Genomic DNA, 23,584 nt, shown 5'->3' with positions numbered 1-23,584 from the left:
GAAGCATGCTGCTCCCCAGACACGGGTCTATCAAAAGAAACGCCCTGAAGATAACTGCAACCTGGCCCAACATACCAGTGGGAGCCCATACAGAGGCATTCCCAAACAACAACATGTCCTCAGTCCTTCTCTTAGACTGACCTACAGAAAAGCTGAAAGGACACTGGAAGTTTGCACATCCAACTGGACCAAAAAAAGCTACTTAAGCTGGACTCACCTCCAGTTAGCACCTGCCAATAGCACAACAAAACCCTACGCAGCTCCCATGCAAGCTGTGTGTCAGGCCTCTCCGGTGGCATCCCAGGTGCTCCAGCCCTTGGAGTCTTCTTGGGGACTCCATGGAGTGCTAGAGCAGTCCTAGGGTGTTTCCCAGTGATTGTAGGTGTTCCTTCTGAATCCTGATGAAAACTAACCCAACCAGTTGAATTGGTCCTCACAAAGACATATCCTCATCCACCATTGATTCTGATGTAAATCAACAGAGCAAAACCATTCAGAAATGACCACATTTATAATTTGCTCCAATATATATGTGCCAACAGCTATTACAGAAATGCTCTCAGAATTTCCCTTACTCTTAATGGTTGTTTAAGCCAAACACCCCAGTAAAGTTATATATGAGAAAACCAAGGCAAAACCCCAATCTTATCATGCATAACCACAAAAACAATCCATGCTGAGAGAAACACTTCAGGCACCCTCATAATGTTTTGTCGGCATCGTTACTGCCCAGAGGTTGGGCAACTGAGATTTGTACTATTGACTGAAGACATTTCTTGTAAGATCTACAAAAGGAAGTGACAACTGATAATTTACCTTATTTTTCTAAGTAGGAACATAGCAAGAGTACAGGAAAAGGAAAACAAGATTGATAGTCCGTATATACTTCAATATGTTTCACTTAGGAGATCTCAGAGCACTGTAATTAGTGAAAAAGAAAATAAATTTTTTTGCGAAAGAGCTATCACCAACTCAACTCACAATAATTGTAGTTTCAGTTGAAAGAGTGCAGGGTTAGTTTAGAGAACTCGATTTAACGTTATCCCAAATGATAAGGCTCTTAACCTTTGCTAGTGAAAGAGCCAAGCCAGCTCAAAACAACCCACAATAGATCTCCTAATGACTGATGACTCTAAAGTACTGTTTGTTAACAAATATCATATATTAATACTAATAGCAGCCCAGAACCTGCATTGTATTGCCAACAGCAGCAAACTCCACAGGTGATATTTCCCTACTGATATCCATGAATATTTTTGACCACAAATACCTATAACGTAAAACTAAAATATTTACATCAAATATAGCAACTATGAACAACTCCCAGAAAAACATCCTACCTTCCTCAAGTAACTCAACAACTTAAAATGGTATTCTGGTTGTCTTTGTTGCTTGTCCTACATGGTTGTAAGTTTTTTGAGCAGTTCCTAAATAATGCCACCTTCAAGCCAAAAAAGTCTAAATCCTGGAGGCAGGGCAGCCCAGCAGGCAAACCGCTGGGGTGCTGGGAGCAGAATGAAATTCTGAAGCCAAAATGCTATTCAGAAGTTTGAAAATAAGTTAGGAATTTCCCCCAGAAAAGCTCTGCAGCAAAGAGGCCTGGCTGAACTGCCGGCTGCCAGGGAAACATGAATCTGGACAGCTCTTCAAGGGACAAGGCATTCACCTGCTGCCAAGGAGCGACAGGTCTGCTCCCATTCCTGAGCTGCCAACAGGCTGAAGTAGCTTTTCCAACACACAGGGCAAATTAGCATGAAAATGAAGAGCAACAAATTAAAAACATTATGAAGATAAAGACAGAAAATGGTCACAAATTAGGACTTTCCAGGCTGCAACTGATTTGTGGGTTGTTCTTCAATTATTCTGGGCTTATAAAATCATTACTATAAATATACTTATTAATTCACTGCAAAAATTTGGTGAAGCTGCTCATTTGGTATACATTTTTATGGAATTGCGTAAGATATTTGTAGGCTGAAGTTTAACATCAAAGTTCAGAGAAATGCTGATCAGGTTAGTAAGGAGTAGAGTTCACAGTAACACGCAAATAAAACTTCTCACTCCTAGAGAGTTCTACAAGCACATTCTAATTCATCTGTATAATAGCTCTATTGAGAAGACAAGGACAAATTATCCTGCTTTTTAGAAATTAAGGAAAGAAAAACAGAGAAAGTCATTTACCCAGAGTCACTGCAGGAGCTAACAAGTTTTTGATCTTCAGTCACACACTAGTCGGCACATGTCCCGGATCTACCCAGGCACTGTTTCTCACCGCAGCTACCAGATCTGAGGCGAATTCCTCATTGCAAGGTCTGTGACTGTGTCAATACCGGCAACCAAAATTTCAAGAAAAAGACATGGGAATGCTTTCTAATGAAACAGTTCGGCAGTGAGATGAATTGAGGACCAATTCTCCTTGCAGGCTTGGCACATAAGTCTCATTAAAGTTAACAACAGATACGACACTCATGTGCAAGGGAAAGCGATTAGAGCCTTAAATCCAATCAACGTCGGGTTTACTGCATTGTTCCACTTCAACAACTTCTTTACTGCCTACACTGATGGTGATTTCCCAAGGAAGTTTATTTGTACTTGCTTTCTTCTTTCTGCAGCAATTTTTCTTAGAGAAACGCAAATATTCTGCATTTGGCATTGATAACAGGGCTGCCTCTGTGAGTAAAAATGGTCACACCTGGATAATTGAGAAGGTGAGGATTAGGGACTGTTACAGAATTAAGGACTTCAAATGAAACTATAAGAAAAGCTCATAATTCAGTGAAGGCTGAGAACTGCCCAGAGGGATGAGGATGTACACACGCTCCTCATTTCTTTGTTCAACATGGCAAAAAACACATTAGGAGATTTTGGGAAACGGCAACTTTCTTCTCAATTGGCAGGACTCCACTTTCAGAGGCAAGATAGCTCAGCAGTTCATATCTCACCCACACTAACACGTACAGTTAAACTAGTGTTCAAACTAACAGCCAAGTGTTGTGTTTGTTGTTTGGTTTTTGTTTTGGTTAGGTTTTTTAACCAAACATAGCTAGAATTAACCCAGGGAAGGAATACACAGTGGCATTTTGGCTCCACAAACCCCACTTTGCCTACATGCTTAGCACAAGGCTGCTCTCAAACCCACCACTCACCAGAGCCCCTCTCTAGGTTTGTTTCCACATCCCAGACCCTTCAGGTCACAAATCCACAAAGCTGGTTTTTCGAGACTCTTACTCTGTTTCCCGGGAACCAGTGAAAGCTTATAAATGGCATATGCATATTACACAAGAATTAAAAAGTAAAGCTAGTCAAGAAAACATGGTTTACACACAGATGTTGTAAGATGTCAGAGCGGACATAAATTGGGGAATATTTCTAGAGATTTACGATGTGTTACATGATAGAACAGTCTTGGATTGGCAATAATACAAAGCTTGGTCATTTTAAAGCACAGAGAGAGGAAAAAAATGTGTATAGAAGCTCCTCAAACATTCCTGTCGCCAAAGGAAATAGCACTCTTCTCTCCGCCAGCATGAGAAGCACTTTCTACTCACTCAAATAATAGTCATACTGTCACCTATGTGACCACCAAAGTCTGCAGAGGAAATCTTTAACTCTTTTTTCTCAATTTGTGTACAGGCAGTAAACAAAAGCATTCAAAAATGTATATTTTATATATATATATTAAAAATATGACTGCATTGGAGTTTTCTTCTCTCTGACTGGTACTTTTCATCATCCAAGTGAGGGAATTACAGAGCAGGAGGTACAACCCTTCTCCATAATTTAAGATTCTTTTGGGGGATCAATTAATTACTGCAGCTACCCAGATGAGAGTAAGATAAATATCTTACATGGGTAGTTTAAGAATAAATCATAAACTAATCCAATTTAATCTGAAGCAGGAAAGAGCCTCTGAGTTAAGAAGAAACAGCAGATACGATATGCCTTGAATTCTGTAAAGCTTCTTACATTGCTGCACAAGACATTCTCATAATCAAATTAGAGAAATAAGGTATGGATAAAAATCACCATGAGAGTGCCCCCTCTCAAAAAGCCCTCAAAAGGAAAACTAGTAACTAGCAATTGCTTGCTACTAAGGTTGGGAGACTTCTGCATAGCATTACTGTTGTCCTGGTTCCAGGCAGCACCTTTTATTTATTACCTGGATAACAGAATAGAGAATAAATTTCATAATAATTATGACATAATTTCATTTAGATTGCATGATCTTTCTTAGGGACAGCAAAACTAATCTGTATGATGTTGCAAACTGAGAAATGATCCTCATCTGTAAAATTAAACACTATAAACTACAAAGGGCTAGGAAAAGGGGGAAGGAAATGCCTAAATATGAAGCAGGGAACAGCTGGCTATTAGCTGGGCTGCTAAAAGAGTTAACTACTTGAGGATGAGTCAGTGATACGGAACTGCTGCAAAAAAGGACAAATGTCACAACGGGTACATTAGGAGAGCTGTCAGACAGCATTAGAGGCAATTTTTCCACTTCATAAGACTTTTGTGAGTCCCCTTCTAGATCTTTGTCCAGAGCTTCTTCAAAACACAGTGCCCCAAGCTGAAACAGTCCAGAGAACAAGAGAAGGATTATCAAATATGGTCTATACTTTGATAGAACTGAGGCTTCAAGACTAGGAAAGAGAGGACAAGAAATAATATGTCAATGGTCAGATAGTCTCCATGGTCACTAAACCAAGAACAAAAATAAATCAACTTAATTTGCAGGAGATAAGATTCTGGTTGGACACTAGGGATAATTTCCTGTCACAATGACAACAAAGTTTAAAAGACTACCAAGGGATGATGCAGAACCTGCTCCTTTGGAAGGTGGCATACCCTACTAGTAAGAACTATCAAAACTAGCTTAGGTAGAGGTGGTCTGATTTTGTTAGCTTTGGAGGCTGGATCTGAGTTTTGTAATGCCTCACACACTCCACTTTCACAGAAAGGACGGTGTTGAATGAGGGAGGCCGTAGCATCATCTTCTCATCTGGGTTCAGCAGAGGCAGCTCTTCAACCTGTTCATCTGTCTGTGTGCAGCACCAGGATGAGAGCTGGTTGTAGGAGCACCACGTGCTGTGTAAGCAGGCGTTCCCTCTTTTCATCGGTCCCACTGGCTCTGCGTGACCTATTGGCCATCCATGGCCTCAATCCAGTCTAGCTACACCTATCCTGCTTCAGTGCAAGGGGCTGGACTGAGTAATCTCCTAAAGTCCTGAGTGGGAAGCCAATGCTTTCAGAAGGTGTGTCACAGAGATGGGGCTTAAGACCTCAGCTTTGATTTCATAAAGGCTGAATCCATTCTAGCTTCAACTGTTTTCTCCCACAACAGACAATATAATTATGAGCTGTCTGATGATGCGCAGCAGGAATTAAATATAGTTTTTGTAACACTAGACCTGGCTCCCTTCACCACACACCACAAATGGAAAGAAAAATATGTATTTGAATAGTCCTGATCTTAAGTAGCTCTAATAGCTTTCTCGCATGCTATAGCCTTCAACATATGCTTACAATGACAAAATTAGTAGTATTTGTTTTCCCTTTCATTCAGTGCTTATGTTCAAATTATTCATGCTAGAGAACAACTTTCCACAGACAGGATTCTATGCAGTCTATAGTTTTCAACAAATTACATAATTAACATAGAAAATAACCCCTAAAGAACATGAACAAACACGCAGATAGTGATATCCATTCTTGTTTGTTCCTCCAGCCACATCAACTCCATTTTCCCTGTGCACTCAGAATTTTAACTGACATTGGTAGACAGTGTTTTTTTGGCAGTCTTCTGCTCCCACAGTGAATGGGCAAGGTCCTGTAGGTGCCAACCTTTTTGTCTCGAGTCCTCTTGTCTGCACAATGTCCTATTCTTTGGCGCCAGAAACATGGCATTATTTTGGCAGAAACTGCATCTTCCCTTTAGCAAAACCCAGGGATCACTTTTGGGAAAGAGAGCTCCAGAAAAAGTAAAAAGTTTAACTCAAAACCTAGTCATGTAGATTTTTTTGATCAGGTCTTTTTTTTTTTTTTTTATTCAGTGTTTACATTGCAAAATGCTCCAACCAGGCTAAAATCCAACTCCAGCCTGTTCTCCAAACACTTTAGCTACATCTCAGCGTTCTTGCAAAATACACGAGCGCTCCATTTCACTTATAGTGAGAATGCAGTACAAAAACTGCCCATAAAGTCAACCACAGATTCAGGAGCAGAAAGTGTCCTGACTCATTAATGTTCCTCAGCTGACACACCTTTCTGCAACCAGCTCCATAACCCATGACAAAATGAAGACTGGAGTTGGGAGGGGTGAACTGGTTGTCACTGTATTGTAACACCAAGACACACTACTGTCCTTGTTTGCTGTGCTGCATATGGATTTTTCTTCATGTGCTGTCTGGGTAACATTGATGAAAGCAGACACATTGATGAAAGCTCTGTTCCACCATAGTGGGCTTGCTATGATAGTATTTATGTAATAAATAGGTGCTGAGAGTGCGAGGGTGAAATATGACCCTGGCATGGTATGACATTTAATAATTAAGCAAGTTTTGAAGTTTCAAGGTACAGAAACATTGGCCTGATTGGTGTCAAAGCAGTAAACACTATCTTTAAAAGTGTTTTATTGTGAGTGCAGAAGTGAGGAAAGAGAATTTAAAGCAGCCAAAAATTTAAAGCTTTCATTTCAACACAGTTCTTCCTTTTACTTTTAGCTGGAGAAACACAGGCACAGTTAAAATGCCCAACCATCCATGCAGCAACCTGTCCAATTTACAGCAGTGCTTGGCAATTTAAGGTTTTCCTTCAGGTGCTGACAGTCATGATGCAAAAGAAAAACCACGTAACTGATTACAGCCTGCGTTCTCTCTGGAAACACGAAACAGAAGAGGGATGGGGGGAAAAGAAACACCACACCTTCCTGTTTAGACAAAGAGATTATACTGTTACGTATATCCATCCTTCCATCCCAGACTGATGAAGACATTCCTCGGGATGATGACAAGGAAGGCCCAGTGTGGTGACAGGTTGGGCAGGTGGAGGATAATGGGCTGGCAGTCATGAAAGCAGGACATGCCTCCTTTGACCCCTAACTCCCCAAATATCAGATGCAGATTTTAACTCTGGCTAATGACGGATGCCAGAAAGTTGTAGTGAGCAGGATGGTCATCCTCTATTTAGAAATGGGGCCTTATTTCCACCAAAAAAATTTTGATCCACTAATTTCTAATTCTGGTCACCTCTTGTTTACCAATTATCGTCTTAAAATAGTCCTTGGGGATACCACCAAGTCTAATTCATTCTTTTGCTCTGAACTATATTGACCTTTATAGAAAAACACATTACTTCAGAGAAATTAGAGAACAGGCCCCGTGTAAAGCTTTCTGTCCTCCTCCTTTTTTTTTTCGAGAACAAAACCCATATTTAAATTCTGAAACTTTCTGTATGAAATTCAAAATTTTAAAATATGGGTCAAACTTGCAGTGTAAGGAGCTTAATTATTCTTTTAAAACACAATCTGTGTTTTCCCACAGCTATCCTATAATGTATTACACAAGTAACCAGACCAATTGTACAAGGGAGGCTGAGAAAAGAGAACAAATTTTCAGCATGGCATTAGAGACTGACAAATGCTGGAGGCAGGTTACCAGACTTAACAACAAATTATTTCACCTGCTATTGCAAATCCTGCATTCCTAAGTACTTTAGACAAACCTCTTCATAAACCTCTTAATCTGCCACTTGAAAAAATTCCCAGGCTGAAACATTCAACTCAAAGTAATATCAAGTTAACCCTCACCAAAGAAAACTCATAGCTTTAAAATATGTGTTCTATAGCAAATTTATCTTGAGCCAGATACCTGCAAGTTCATTCAAACCTGATTGATCTGTAAATGGAGAGGTTTTCCTTTTAAGATTGGAGGAATGGAAAGGAAATTAAAGGTTAAAAAAATGATTAAGATAAAAATCACATAATGAAGAAGCCACAGAGGAAGAAGAACTGCCATCTGAATATTTTTAACAAAACCCAAAATACCAATGTTTAACTACAAGGTTGAAAAAGGTAACTCATTAAACTGACAATATAAATGAATTAATATAGCTGCAAAGTTTTTCTTAACTGTTTGTAAATTAAAATATGTGTATATAAACCTGTCCAGGTCAACAGCAATTTTACTCCTGAATTAAGATGCTGTTGCTGTGGAGTATAAAATCTTCCCAGATGTAGATTACAATTCCTAAATCCTGGAAGACTGCATTATCAAGTCACCAGGACACTGAATTATGAGTTAACTCTCTTGCTGACATACTTTCTGACTTTTAGTAAGTCATTTCTCCTGTGTTTGTTTCTGTTGAAGCCCTTCCTCAGCTTTGACCATAAATAATATAAACTCCTCAGAGCAAAGTTTTTATTTCATTGTATGTCTATATAGAGCCTAGCACCAAGAGGAACCAGGTTTTTCACTTAATGCAAGCAGCAACTAAGAGAGATTCATAAATCCCTCAAAGGCTCTTCTTCCCACATATCTTGATTTCTGCAGAGACCAAGGAATGTTATAGAGTAATTTCTCCATTAATCCCAAAAACTTGTGTTTGACCTGTTGTATCCCTTCCACTGGTGATCTCCAATTCTGAATGTAACTGGCACTGATGCCTCAAATACTTTAACTACATGTAGAATATCTGATGAGAAACTTAAATGTAAGGAAAAAATTCAGCCTTCAGTTCTCCATGTGTATAGAAGTTAAAACCAATCTGCACTAGAAACGCTATCTGATGTACTATCACCTGATAACTTATAGTCCATGTTTGACAGAATATTAATACTTATTCAAGGAGACTTGCGCATGATCGGAAAACAATTCAAAGTGGAAGGGACTTTTAAGCTGCAAGTGGAATTTCCTCAGGTTGCAGTAGAGCTGGTCCCTGGCTACAGGACCCCAAATATACAGAGATAGGAACCTAAACTCAGAAATTCTTACTTGGAACTATGGTTGATAGTTATATTAATTTTAAGGAGACAAACTGCATTTTCAGCAGTCTATCAGTTTCTTAACCAGCAGATGAGTCTAAAAGGCATTTCCCTAAGATCCCAAACAGGACCATAAGATCAGAGGATAGTTCAGGTTGGAAAGGATATACATAAATCTTTAACTCAACCTCAAGCTTAAAGCATGGTTAGCTATGAGGTCAGACCAGAGGTTTAAATAAAAGTATACCCATACCATCAAGCTGACTCCACAAACACCCCATATTTCAAAAAAGGAAACAAACAAACAAACAAAATCGTATTTTTAATTCTGTATCATCTCCTTTTTTGGAAAACACATTTGGAACGTTCAGTTTTGGTTATGCAGGGAAACAGACAATATTGGGTGGACAGTGAATTGTTTCGGTGTTATATAAGACATTGGTTAAATATCCATGTGACTTCAAAGGGAGATTACACAAGATTATAGACGTAGGGTGAAATTCTGGCTCTGATTAAAATCACTGGCAAAAATCCCACTGGTTTGACCACTGCCAGGATTTTACCTCTAATCTGAAGTGCTCATGCTCTACCCTGCAAACCCTCGCTTGCAGACCCAGACGTATCTCACAAGTGCATCTACGAAACAACAAAGCATGGAAAACTTTTTGTGATCTCTCCCAGAGCTGTGTGTGGGATTTGTCTCATTTTTAAGATATTCTCTCTTCCACTGTAGATTTTTCTTTCTATACAAATTAGGAAGACTGTGTATGCAAGCGAAAACAATGGAACTGTCTGGAAAAAAAGCTGTGAAACAGATTTTTCTGCTTTTTCAAGCCATGGATTTAGGAATAGTAAGGAGCATAGAAGCCTTCCTCCCATTTCACTGCTTTTCCCGCCATTAGTGAAGCTGGAGAGACTGTGCTCCACCTTCAATAATGGCACAAGGGTGTTATCCTGATACAAAGTAGCTTGCAGAGCATCCTTTAGAAAAATCACTCTGAGACCAGGGCAGTGTCTGAGACCCGGGTGAGCACCGAGGTGGGAATACTGTTCACACTGACATTTCATCTGCACATGCACATTCTCCATTTTAATGTCCACCTGCCTTTACCACAAGGATGCTACAACAGGAACAACTCCTGAAAAAACTGAACATGACTGAAAATAACAGCCTAAAATCAATCACTGAAGTGTTCCTTGTGCCACAGAAATTGTTTCACATAGAGACTGGCAGAGCAAAGCCAGTCAGATTAAAACAAATTCTGATCCTGACTCTTACAGTGTTTCCTCATTCCCCTGGGCAAATCCCACTTGACTGTTCCAGCATGTCCTGCACCAGCAAGCTAGTGAGCACGAGGTCAACACCTTTACACATAATCAACCCAGCAACAGAGAGACATCCAAACACCTTCTGCATTCTCCAACAGGAGATCACCCACAGCTGTCAGTGCACAGTTAAAAACATGCGTGGTACAGCCAGCCCCTTGGATGCTGTCTGGGGATGCTTGCTCTTCCCAGAAAGTATTGAGGTTATGCATTATCATATATTCTTCCTGCCAAGTAAATGCAAGGCATCCCACCTTACTCTGGCAAAAGGCATTGCTGGAATTCATCCCAGTGCCACCATTTATTTCACTCATGCTTTCAACACAGCTCTGCACTTCAGCAAGAGGTTTCCCCAGCTAAAAAAATGAGTGTAATGCTCATTTACAGCAAGTGTTGTGACAGTTAACTGTGTAATGCTTGCAAAGGCCTCTGAAAATATAAATTACTTTAGTGTTGAATTATTAACCTTGACTGTTATTGTTTATGCAGAACCTTGGGTTGGGGTTTACAAATGCAAGAGAAGACTAATTATAACTTGTCCTAAAAGCAAAATAGGAAGAAGTGGAACACCCTCAATTTTGCTTTCATGAAAAAACACAGTCACTTAGAGCAGCCTGAAGATGCCAAAATTGCCAAGCTCATCAGGCAGCGTACAGGAGTGTTCAAGTGAGCACTAAGCACACAGCCCACGAGAAAGGAATGAGCTGATTCCTGCCTCTCAGCAGCACACATACAGCCTCACAGCAGTACAGTTTCGCAAACATATCAAATGCTCCTTCTCAGACCGGCCCAATGACAAACACAACTGAAAAGCATCAACTCAGGAAAGAGTATCTTCCCAAAACCACAACTATGCGTTTTGTCATAAAGTTTGCTTTTTCTAATCTGCTACTGTCAGGAACTTAACACAGCAACAATAATTTCTGGGGTTAATAAAAAATATCAGAGTCTTCAATGCAAGTTTTGGAAGTTTTCAGTGTTTTAAGTTTAAGCAGTGTACTCTTCTATGCCCAGTGCAAACACTATGTGACTGTTACATTCCTGGGCTGTGGAAAGAGCAAGACAGGCAGCTGTAATTGCAGGGAGATAGGGGCTTTATTAGTGCGTGCTCAGAACTGATACAGAAAATCCAACACAACTTCTACGTAAAATGACACCTCTTGTAATCCTGGAAATGCGTAAAACACAGCATGTGAAATAGAGACAGCACTGGTCTTGCTTTTAGAGAAGTTAAGCAACTACTTAGTTTCTTCAAAAGGCTTGTAGGAACCAGAGATCTTTTTTTCCTTCCCAAAACATAACAGAGACTTAAATCTATCACAAACATCCTGCATTATGAACACTACTCTCCAAAAGTATAGACATTTTTGCACTTGTCATTGCCCAAACAGAAAAAAGAGCTAAATAACAATAAAATGTAACCCACTGCTAGCAATAATTACAAAGTCAATTTTTTAGCTTGATCGTATCTCCCTAAATAAGGAAGCCCTGCACTTTAAAAGACCTCAATACAGAGATTATCAGAGTTGAGCAATTTAGGTACCTCTGCTAGTGAAACTGTGGTTCCTGTGAAGATACTGAAAAACTTTTTCTGGCTGTAGTAGCAGAGCAAGCTAATTTCTTCAGAGGATGAGGGGTTATTAGTTTAGACCTCTTTGGCGGAACACACTGTATGTGCTAATCAGAATTAATATGCTTGATTCAGCCACTATTTCTTTATTTGGATCTAAATGTTCACAAAATCAGCAGGGATTTTTTTTTTTTCAATCTTGCTGCAGATGGAAATTTCCATACTACAGTTCTGCAATGACTGTAAACAGGAGACCGGTTTCGACATCATCAGATCTTAACCCTTTATATAAACAAGAGAAGCTGAATAATCTGTAGGAATGGGAGTTCAGGGCAATCCAACAAGGGTTCTGTGCAAAAAAGGAGGAACTGAGACTCAGAGCTACATTTCTGCTCAGCTCCCCATTTTTAAACTCTAAAGAAAACAAAGAAAAAGGCGGGAGGGGGGAAGTGGAGGTAGGGGGAGAAAAAAAAAAAAAAAAAAGAAAAAAAGGAAAAAGATCACTAACTGCAGAATTTAACATTTTATTGTTAAATCTGCTCCTTAGTCTGGTACTATATACTAGCTTGCACATGACAAAGTGAGCAAGTCATAAAAAAAAAATTTCTTCCAACTCCCTCACCTCCTAGTTCAAGACATAGATACACTCTTCAATACTGGATGACTTCAATTTTGAGTCATGGAATCCAAAATTTGACATCTTTAGTCTTTTTTTCATTAACTTGAAGAATGAACAGGGACAGAGTATGCATCCTAAAATACAAATTTTCTCATTCACATTATGATGCTGTAGGCTTTCTCCAACAATGCTTCATATTCCTCCAATTTGCTGTACACGCTGGAGATGCAATGACTCTGTCATACCTTTAATAGAGCATGGTTTCCAGAAATGCATGTACACGGGAAAAGGAGATGGGGTTCCTGAGTTTCCAACTCTTGTCCTATGCACAGCAGTTGATTTTTAAGATGCTTCAGGATTTGCCTCAATCTTCAGACATCAATGGAGGGATTAAATATTTCAAGGGTATATTTATATAATCTAGGCCAAAGTTATCTGACGGATAGATTATCTCTGCCACACCTCTCCATGTCAGCAGCTGGGCAGGTTTGCTTTGTTTTCCTTCCAAGGAAGAATAAAGTAAAGTAATAATAAAATAACAGGTTTTAAAAACCAATATCTAAAAAAAAATAAAAAAGTTCCATAGTGATTTGGGGTTAAATCCAAAATTCTAGGTCTTCCTTAAGGCTTAAATTATAAATCAAATGCAAAACTGTCAAAACTTTGCATCACATCCAGCACTCACAGACGCATAATTCAAGTTCAGAAAGAACATTTCAAACTCTTGAAATACTATCAATCTGATTAACAAACGCACATTCTCCAAGCAGAGATGTTCTGGTTCGTGACTTCTGTACTTTATACTGAGAAGTGATCCAGCCTTCTGCAAGTTTGCAGTCTTCATTGGAGAGGACTTCCACCAATGTCTCATTTGAAGGTTCCCACCTTTCATAAGATTTACTAGACTTGATTACTGTCTGTTGCTATTCTCACAAAATCCTCTTGTTATGCTCTTACAGCGATCTGAACAAAACCAAAAGTCAGATTCAAATGTTTAAGCCTCCTTCTCTCATATTTATGCCACCAAGGGACTATGATTTGGCACCTATAGTTCTATGTCCACTAATTAAAGAGTACATCTCCTCTGCATTGCAACACTAACTGTGCAAAACCAATCAATTCAAATTCATGAAGTATGATACCACTGATAAAACCAGGTATTACCACATCCTCTCAAAATAAGTTGAAATCTTCTTTCTCGCAAAGGGGTTTCCTTTTATTTTTTGCTTATACCTCACTGAAGGGAGCTGGAAAGCCTGGCCTGTTGCGAGTACCAGTCCCTTGAATTCCTTGTCTGAGTTTGCAGCCTATGTATAGTTTTTGATTAATATTTATTTGACCATTTTGGCTTCATATTCATTTCTGCATATCTTACTGGGCCTCATTTCACTAAACTGGCCATGGTCCCTGTAAGTTAAATTTTTTATTTTTATATGTATTAACATGGATACTTTTTGAGACTGTGTTTTTACTTGAAAAAAAAAAAAAAAAAAAAAGTGCCACACACAAAAATGGCTACTTTCGTACACGTGTGAGGAGGAGCTGTGGTTTGCTGCTGAATTATTGCATAGATTTGAACACACTGCTCCGAGAAAAGATCTGTAATTGTTTAGTGGTTGGGCTGCTGGCAGAATTCCCTGCCTGGGGCTGTTTTTATAAATAGGCCTGAGGACAAACAAACAAGCTACTAATAACAAGTCGACTGTTCTGTTTTGAAGCAGGCCTGCTTTGTGTTGTCCAGCACATGAGAAACTCAGATGGCAAATATAGCAAAATCCATGGCAAGAAGTAAGGGTAGATCATGGCAGGAATCAGTGGCACTTCTATTTCTCTAAAATGCTAAAATTTCAGTTCACTAAAAAAAGCTTAATTTGGGGGAAATACCAAATACACAAGGCTGTGTATGGCTGTGCTGTTTCAGATCTCCATTTCCACTCTGACTAGGTGAAGTCAATAAATGTGGTAAAATGGCTTATTAGCAGACATCAGAAACTCCAGAAAACCTGGTGAATGCCTAAAGCAAGCTGGTCTTGCTTTTCCCACCAGTTCTTTTCTCCATGTCCCACTCATAACTACATCATAGATCTGGACAATACTCAGGACTTCCTGTTTGACTCCTACGAAGTTCTCAAATTTGTCAGGAACAGTAAAGTATCTCATCACAGCTTTTATTGGGAGGTTCTCTTTCCGTGGGTAATCTGTTGGATACTTAACCGAGAGCAACAGTCAGATTTTCTGCTACCTCTATTTCAGTCTGTTTACCCAATCTCATCACACTGCAACATTTTTTTTCTTGCTTTTAATGTTTTGTGAAGGTGATTTAGGTTTCCCAGCTAAATACTCAAACCTATTTATTGGTCCTTCAGTACCTTTCTTTGAGAAAGACACTCTGTCTTGGATATCTTTCTCTGGTATTTCATATACTTTGTTCTCTTTCAGGAAATAACTACAACATCAGTAGAAAACATTTTTCACCTCTGGCCTTGGAAGCTTATTTGTAACCAACCAACCAACAAATGTTACCAACACAGTTTATATGGGAACAACCTATCCTGATGCAGTAACTCTTCCAAGCAGTGCAGCTGTGGTAAATTCTTTTGGAAGAAAGTAAGGAAAATTAGGCCCCTTACCCTTGTAAAATGTTTTGTTGCTCATGGATCTTATCTCTGTTACATGAAGGATGATCTTCACCAGCCTCTATTGGCCCTTGCTTCCTTGATGTAGGTATCATAAATTTGCTGCCTGCTGCCCATTTTCTCTGATAAGCTTCCTTGTGGAGAGGCTTGGTTTTCCTCTCCATAACTGCATTCGTTTTGCTTAGTTTTGTCTTTTGTATCCTCCTTGGAGAGCATACTTTGCCCCCACAAACCTCCTCAAAGACTTAAAAGCTCTCTTACCTCTTTCTTTATGTCATTCAGCATTAACAGCTTAGTCTGCAAAAACAAATCCTCTTTTTTTGCTGATAAGAAGAGCCACTTATGCTCTTCCTTCCTCTTTGTTTTCTACTCTCTTTGGAGGGAAGATCTAGCCAGTTCTAACACCACTTCATGTGATGATGCAGGCAAGAACATGAAGTCTAGTGGACCATATGCAATTGCTACCGAGGTGAGCACTTTTCTGATAATACCCAGAAATAATGGAGTCAGCACAGATTAAGGAAACAACAAAGCACTCAGCATTTATGGCAACACACTGATGCATTTCAGGGTACGTGCTGCAGCCCCAGGGGAAGCAGCAGTAACATTGCTAGCTCAGATGAAAAGACCCTAGGCAATAGTATGAAAAACACATTTTTCCAGAAAAAAATCCTCTCTGCTAGAACTACATTGGCCCTAATAGCAGCAGGACAGAAAGAGGAGCTGGTAGGAAAAATAATTGAGAGAGCAGCAGCTGTTTTCTCTCCAGAATCACCAGCCACAGTTCCCTTGGCACAGCAAATGCCATGCAGCTCTCCCAGAGAGTGCCCTCATAAATCAGCTTCACTGCCACTAAATGAATTTGTATTTGGTTGAATTTCAAATGATCCAGTCTGCAACGTAAAACTATCACAGCTTTCAGCAAAGCATAACTTCTCAGACCTCCACAGGATGGTGGTGGGGTGAACAGACACCAAAATGGACACCAGCATCCTCTCAAGGATCGGGATTGTCAGGTGAGCCAAAGGCAATGCCAGGCCAGGGGCTAGGCAGTACCTGCTCTCTGGATAAATGGACTACTACAGGGCTGTTAATCCAGCAACTTTTCCAGAAGCATTAAATCCATAGCAAAAGAGAAAAAAAAAAAACTTACCAAAGCATAAGCATTACCAAATAAATTACTTGAACATTTTACTACATTAGTTTACATACATGCAAACAGCTTGTTCTTAAATCTTCCTGCTCCTCAGCAAGCATCTAACAGCATAAAAAAACCTTCAGAGCACCTACTTACACAAGAAGGGGGGAAAATAACATTCTTTTGCAGCTTTAATGAAAGTTGTTTCTGCAAGTTTCTGCTGTCCTGCTATATACCACAGCTGCTCCAGTCCCACTGTCAGCTTTAGCCAATTGTAAGTCATCAGTTTTCAGCCCACAATGCAGCTGAAAGCCAATTCGGCTGGTAACGCTGTTGGAAACAAATCACTGTTTGCCCAGATCTTGTATTAACCTTTTCTTTCCCTTGAATATTGCCTTGAAAAAGGACAGCTCACACCCTTCAAAGATAACAGAGAAAACAGCACAAAGAAAATAATTTAAGAAAAAAAAAAAAAAAAAAAAAAAGAGGAGATTGGGAAGCAGGGGATAAGAAAAGTTTATAAAATGTACCAGAAAGAAAAAGGAAACAAAGCTTTAAAAATTATTCCAAGCATTATCAGCCTCTCAAGCCAGCTGGAGAAGACCCTGAATCAGAATCTGAGCAACTTCTACTTCAAATGAGCTCATCTTCTTTCAAGAACTATATACAACCTGAGAAGCAGGTTACCCTAAACAGAGGGACACCAAAGTATAAGCAGTGTAGTTCCAAAGGTCATGTTGTTTTATCCAGATCACCAAACATCTACCCCATCCGCTTGCTCTAATCACTCTCTCTACTGTAAATTTAAAGCTCTACACAGCTACTACTGCTGCAAGGATTACAGAAGTAGCCCTAACTAAACACATCTAATACTGTTTTAATAATTTGGTCAGATAATTAGTTTGTCTTCCTGCACGCAACTGATCTATTTTCACTCATAGTTCTGCAACAAGAGGTCTATAGCAATTGCTGTGCAAATACTTAGCAAACACAACCCCTTTTTAGTTGGCTGTAATTCAAAAAACTGACAGAAGTTCCCCTCAGATGTACATTTTTTTCAAGCTAAGTTTTAGTTTAAATAAGGATAAAAAAGTCCAAGTTACAAAAATAAATTGTCAAAAAAACCCAACCAACCAAACAAACAAAAACCAACAAACACAAAACAATATTGAATCACAAAGATCTACTACTGTCACCATAACCGTGAAATCTGGTAGGGTTTCATGGGGTAACACAGGTCTGTCTTGTGCCATCTCTGTGAGACTCTGCCCAGCTCTGGCACAGCTGGACAGCTGTGGCAGAGATCACAATTTCTTAGTAAATTCTTCCAAGATTTAGTTTGTACCCAGCAAACCCTCTATTACCCCCTGTACATCCTCTTGTTGTTTCTCTTTGTCACATTGGGCCACTTAAGTGCCAGCTATCTGACCTGAGAGTAAGGAGTCAGTCTCTTGTGCTCTCTCTTGCTGGCATCCTGGGCATCATGGCGGACAATAAATTTCAATTCCCTAGTGCAAAGAGAGGCAATAATCTTTCCATGAAACAATTTACTAGGTAAACAACCTCAATATGTTTAAAATAAACGAGACACCTTGGTGGTGATACCAAGCTACTGGGCTCACACTCTAACAGAATATCTCACAGGAAGGACTGGATAACATCAATGAATGAAGGAGCAGAAATCAGGTTAATTTAATCAATTTAATTTAATTAATTTTGTTTAATCCCTAAATTAAGTACTTATGGACTATAATTTTGTCTAAAACTGGAGCATTCAACAGCTGGATAGAGACAAGCTGAAGTGTACCTGTCTCAAAAGGTTAACTAGGAGCTATCACTGTAATGCTGGTATGGATAAAGCATGTGTGATTAAAGCATGCATCAGGAAGCCTCCAGAGCAGATAAAAAGCTTTATTACCATATTAGCACTGTGAAAACTCATCTGGAATAATGTGTACAGTTCTGGTCATCTGCTCAGGAAAGGCTAATTCAGCTGGGAACAGGTGCACCAAAAGACTATTTTGACAATGAGAGGAACACAGAGTGTCTCTTGTGGGACGTGACTAAAAGAGCTTGGCTTGCTTAGTTTCACAGTTGACAGCTGAGAGTGTATGTGATCCTTCTCCAAAGTTACATAAGGTGGATAAACACCAACAAGGGAGAAGAGAGGTAAAGGACACTTTGTGGGTACAATTAGAAAATGGAAATTGATTGTGAATAAATTTACATTGGAAATTAGGAAGGGAAAAGAGTGAAATTCTGGAGGAAAGCTCTAATGAGAACAAGAAACATCATTACTTTTCAGACTGATGAAGTTTATTAGAGGGAAGATATGATGGGGTTGCCTACAGGATTTTCCTACAGAAGCAGGAAATGAAAATAAATGGCAGGTTAAAGAAGACTCGTTCTTGCTTTATGCATCTTTTAGAGCAAGAAGGGAAAGGAATAATAATTATTTCCAACACTTTTTTCTAGGCTCAAGAAGTTCTGCTCCCATTACGGAGACCCAATAGCTGACAGATCTGCAGAACAGAAACAGTTCAGATGTCTAATGGCTGGAAGATCAGGAAAGACTGCAGACATGTGGAAAGGAGTCATTCTATGTATAACGTGAGGTCTACATAAAATATAGCACGATTCAGAAAGGTTAATTCTGACCTGTTTTCCAAATTTGGAAGGAGACAAATACACAACATGTGGCTGCATGTCAGAGAGCAACTCTTTCGGTGTTTAGAGTATGCCAACCATATTCTTTTGCTAAACCTACATCAAAACATTAAACTTGTCATTAGAAGTCCTTGCTCCCTAATGCCATGCTTTTGGTCCTTCTCAAAAACCTCATTTCAAATGTGCTGCAAGAATTATATGCAAAAATACACATGAAAATATAGGCATATGCAGGCACACCCATGTACATAACAAACATGGGATACTGCTCCTAAAAATGTATCATCTGCTTATACAAGAATCTCAAATACCCCAAGATTTGATGAAGATCTGTATAGTGACTTCAAAGAGGAATCAAGATGATCCTACCTATGTAAACTAACCAACAAGCAGAAATTATCTCTGCAATCTATTAAAAAGTCTGGAAAAATAAACAGGCAAGCAAATACTATTTCTGTAAATCTGAGAGAAATTTCTTTTTAATAGGTTTAAAAGAGAAGCTCAAAAAGAGGAAGGAAAAGCTTTAAAAGTGAAATTACAAGTAAAACAGGACAGAAAAAGAAAAGAAAAAAACCCAAAACTTACTGAAAATGGATGGGAAAGGGAACATAGAAATACACAGCGTTGGTATTTCAAGCATTTGAGCAGCCACTACCACGGTCCCTACTTTCACCTGTCTCAGCCCCCCGGAAGACTACTTTTATCACATCTAGAAAAAACAGACCGTCATTGGGAGAATGCTGAACTGATTTGTCACTGTCTTTCCAGGTTCAAACCACAGTTCCCACGGTGAGGGTGTCCTTCGCAGCATACACTCTTCCTCAGCTCTCCCCAGGGCTTAGGGAACAGCCGGCTCTCCAGAGGCATCAGCTGCTGTAACTTTGGGAGTCTGGTGACCTGTCTTTTAAAACAGTGGGAGTAACTTCCTTTGCTCCCCCAGCAGTGCTTTTACAGAGCCAAGAGCATGCCAAAACACTGCTTGCTCTTGCATACAACTTGAGTAACAAAAGAGCAGCTGTACTCAGTTTAAGACAAGGCTATACTTTCCCACCCCTTATTTAACACTGGCTTATTTCCATCAGCCTTAACAACAGTGAATAGGAGAGAAGGGATGTTTTATGGGGAGATATAGGCTCATGGTGCTATCTGATTCTGCCTCAACTGGGTCAAATTGACTTTATCTATAACTGAAAGCAGTAAATCTATTGACACAGGAGGCTGGCAACAGACCTCATCACAGGTAAACTCCTGAGGCCAAAGGGAGCCCCATTATAGTTGATCTTATGTATGAAAAGCTCCATACAGAGTCAGTGCAGAATCAGGAGCAGAGTGGGCCAAGACATCTGCCAGTGCTGAATCACCTAGAACAATATGGCTTTAAGCATGATGGGGTTTTTTAGCTGGGGAGCCACTGAGCTCTATTTTCCAGCTTGCTATAGACTTGGGCAAGTTACTTATTATATTTTTGCCTTCTAAACTTTAAATCAGAAATAACGGTACTTCCAGGGCAATGTGGGTATTATTAACTCAACCATTTCTCCTAAAGATTTTGAAATTTGCAGAAGGAAGAAGATGGAAGAGGGCAGTGCATTAGGGTTATTATGTTATGTTGGCGCTCTCACCAGGATTTCCTTTGAGGAGGGTTTTAAAATAAATACTTGGATTGAATGCCCCATCAATAAAACCCTGGATATCTTCCAAGAGTCCACTTCTTTGGCAAGTTTAAATAAAGCAGGTCTCCCTCTGTTTAAGGTGTAAGTGAAAACTTGAGTGCACTGAAGGTTGATATTAGAGGGTACACTTGTTTGATAAGAGCTACAATCTACAGAGCATAAACTGAACAACATATGGATAACAAGATGAGACTGGGGCATATCGGGATCTTGCATCTACCTGGGAATTGACAGTACGATGATTGGTAATATTTTACGTTTCAGATTCAGAGTAATTAGGGCATTGATATTACTTGGTTCACTAGGAACCCTTCCAAACCAGGGCCAGTGCAGACAAAATGCTACAGTGGCACTTGACTTTACACTAAATGAACAAAAACATGTTTTTCTCGAGGCACGCAGAAGTAAACTACTTGTGTCCTTCCAAGATCTCACAACGCTTTCCTTTAGAAAATTAATTTTGACTCCAAACTCTGTTCCACACATTGCATTTTTTGGCAAAGTCCTCCCTATCAGATATTCCAGATGAAATAATTTTCTTGAATTCCTGCATAAATTTTTCTAGTACTGTTAAACACCAGTGAAACACTAATGATCTCTGTCCCTAATCTATCTATATGTCAGTCAAATATGGCAAAACATAACTTCTAAAGCACTTCAGAGCTTGTCATATGAGGTTTGTATCAGTTCCAGAGTTTACTCATACAGAGTTTCCACATACTCTGTACCCAGCCAAGTAACTAACTGCTAGAAGGTCAGTGGAGCAGGCGCTTGGTTTGGGCTACATGCTCTCTTCAAGATCAAGAACAAAGCCATCAGGGTGCTAGGGTCAAGACTGCCATGTTTCATACTTCGAGGATATCCTTTTCCTCTACAGCCCTGACACATGGAAAGGATCCAAGATAAAGCAAGCTTGTGGTTAGGAGGTTATACTGTTGATTGTAGTCTGGCTAGACTTGGCTTTAACCACCAGATCAACTGTGTATTTTTGGACTGGTGAGGAAATGAGACATTCATGACCCGATTCAGAAACTAAAGCTATGGACAAAGTTTTAGATGAATCTGTTAATGTATTACCAGCAATGGCTGAGTTTATGTTTGACTGAATTTCTATGGTCAGCTTAATGAATACGTATACTTTGAATAGACTTAACCAAGATGAACATTCATACTCACTCTGCTTTGAAGTTACACATAAAATATACAAATATGCTGCACCAGTCGCAGTTGCTTTACATGTAATTTCCCAACAATAACAGGTCAAGGACAAGAAAATGTTAAGGCTATTGCCAGAACATGTAATTAAATTTCCTTCCCAAAATTATAACCTCCTGTGCAGCCCAACAAATGTGTCAGACCAAGAACTCCAGCTTCAGCCACTGGAGTTAAGTCCTGTTCCTCCACTGGTATCACGGATCTTTTTCTGCACAGTTCTGTAAAATGACACAGTCAGACTCATGGACAGTAGTGCTGAAAAGCTTGAACAACAGAATATTCTAGAAAGGAAAAGACGAACTTCTCAAGGCCTACTTTTAATTAATTACCAGATGGAAATAAATCTTTCTTGGAACTTCTGGAAGCTTCTTGGAAAAGCCAAGCTTTCCCCGCAACTGGCCTTGTGTGCAAATTGGGACAGATAAAAGAAGGGGTTTTTTTCTTTTAAATAGATCATTATAAATTCTGACACGATGCTCAGAAAAGAAAACAACATTAACTAAATCATCATGATGATTCCAACAAAAAAAATCTAGCCAAGTATATGTACTACACATAAAAACCCTCACAGATTATGGAAACGTACATAAAACACTTTGAATTTACAAATCCTCAGCCTGTGCACAAAGGTATACTTTATTTAAATGACTGTTATAAATCTAGATGAAGTGCAGGATTTAGTCTTATAACTGTCTCTTGATCTCATATAGTTACCAGGCCTCTAAACAAAATACACTCTGTCAGAATTCTGTTTGGCCTTTTTGTATTCTGTCTCTACAAGGGGGATGTGAAAGAGAAAGGCTGAACATATTTATTCTGGTCTGGGCACCTTGCCAATACTCACAGAGATATTTTAGGTTTTCTGGCTCACAGCGAGTTCAACCTCTTACCTGCCTCCCCATTTAGAGTGCTGGAAGCAACCACAGCTACAGAATTACAGTTGTAACACAATCAGAATAGCAGAGAGGGTGAATCATAGCATTAGCCATATATTACTACTCTACCCTTGTTTCACTCTCCCATCTCCAATGCAGATCTATTGTATCAGGAATTTTGCACAGTCCTGCTAAATGTGGGAAGAGTTGTGGTAAGCAGCACTGCAAAAGTTGTCTGCAAGGAGAGAAAGCTCTCAGCAGAACATCCAGAAGAAACTTAGATGTTTGTCATATTGAATTATTGCAAAATTGAAAAAAAAAAAAAAAAAAAAAACAAACAAAAAAAAAAAAAAAAACAAAAACCAAAACCACCGGTATTTTGGTATCCATTGACACAGTATTTACATATACACCATATTTTGCTCACGTATACTTTATACATTCACAAGCTTTAGGTACTTCTCCCATCCCTCTAAGCTGCAGGAAGCCATAATGAAATTGTAGCATTTTCATCTGGTGTAGAATTAGTGCCTCCAGCTCCAACCCCACCGATGATAGCGGTTTCAGTGATGACAGGAAAAATATTCCCGCTAAAGCAAGTAACACCAGAGTCACACCCAGCATATCTAGCGGCAAGCAGCTCATACAGCTGGAAATCTTCCAGCAGGTTCAGCTGCTCCCTGCTCTGCACTGAACAGGTTACTTAAGCCAAAAAATAGTCTTTAAATCCCCTAAAATCCGAATTGTGGGTATACTCCATGAAACAGCAGGAGCCTTGTGGCTTCCATTAGCATTAATTACCCCACCACTGGCAGCCAAGGTCATAAAAATTTATGAAAAAACTGATACTCATCCCTCAAGTTTGCCCAGATCTCAGGGATGTAA

The 23,584-nt window shown here is 39.4% G+C and overlaps 1 protein-coding gene across 2 annotated transcripts in view; it reads right to left on the bottom strand.

The window, feature by feature from the left end:
• The window catches only part of PRKAG2 (protein kinase AMP-activated non-catalytic subunit gamma 2), a 224,714-nt gene that overhangs the window by 186,793 nt on the left and 14,337 nt on the right, over positions 1 to 23,584 (bottom strand). Inside the window, exon 1 of one of the 2 annotated variants that reach the window (XM_033009658.2) lies at positions 16,426 to 16,493. The exons of the other annotated variant lie outside the window; for it this stretch is intronic. The gene's annotated coding sequence lies outside the window, so the exon portion shown is untranslated. Of the gene's footprint in view, positions 1 to 16,425; positions 16,494 to 23,584 lie in introns of those variants that run through there. 2 annotated transcript variants of the gene reach the window in all.

The sequence above is a fragment of the Tyto alba genome, unplaced genomic scaffold (assembly GCF_018691265.1).
Source record: "Tyto alba isolate M040663 unplaced genomic scaffold, T.alba_DEE_v4.0 Super-Scaffold_38, whole genome shotgun sequence".
NCBI lineage: Eukaryota > Metazoa > Chordata > Aves > Strigiformes > Tytonidae > Tyto > Tyto alba.
The sequence above is the reverse complement of the archived record's forward strand: the minus strand, read 5'-3'. Positions and strand labels throughout refer to the sequence as shown.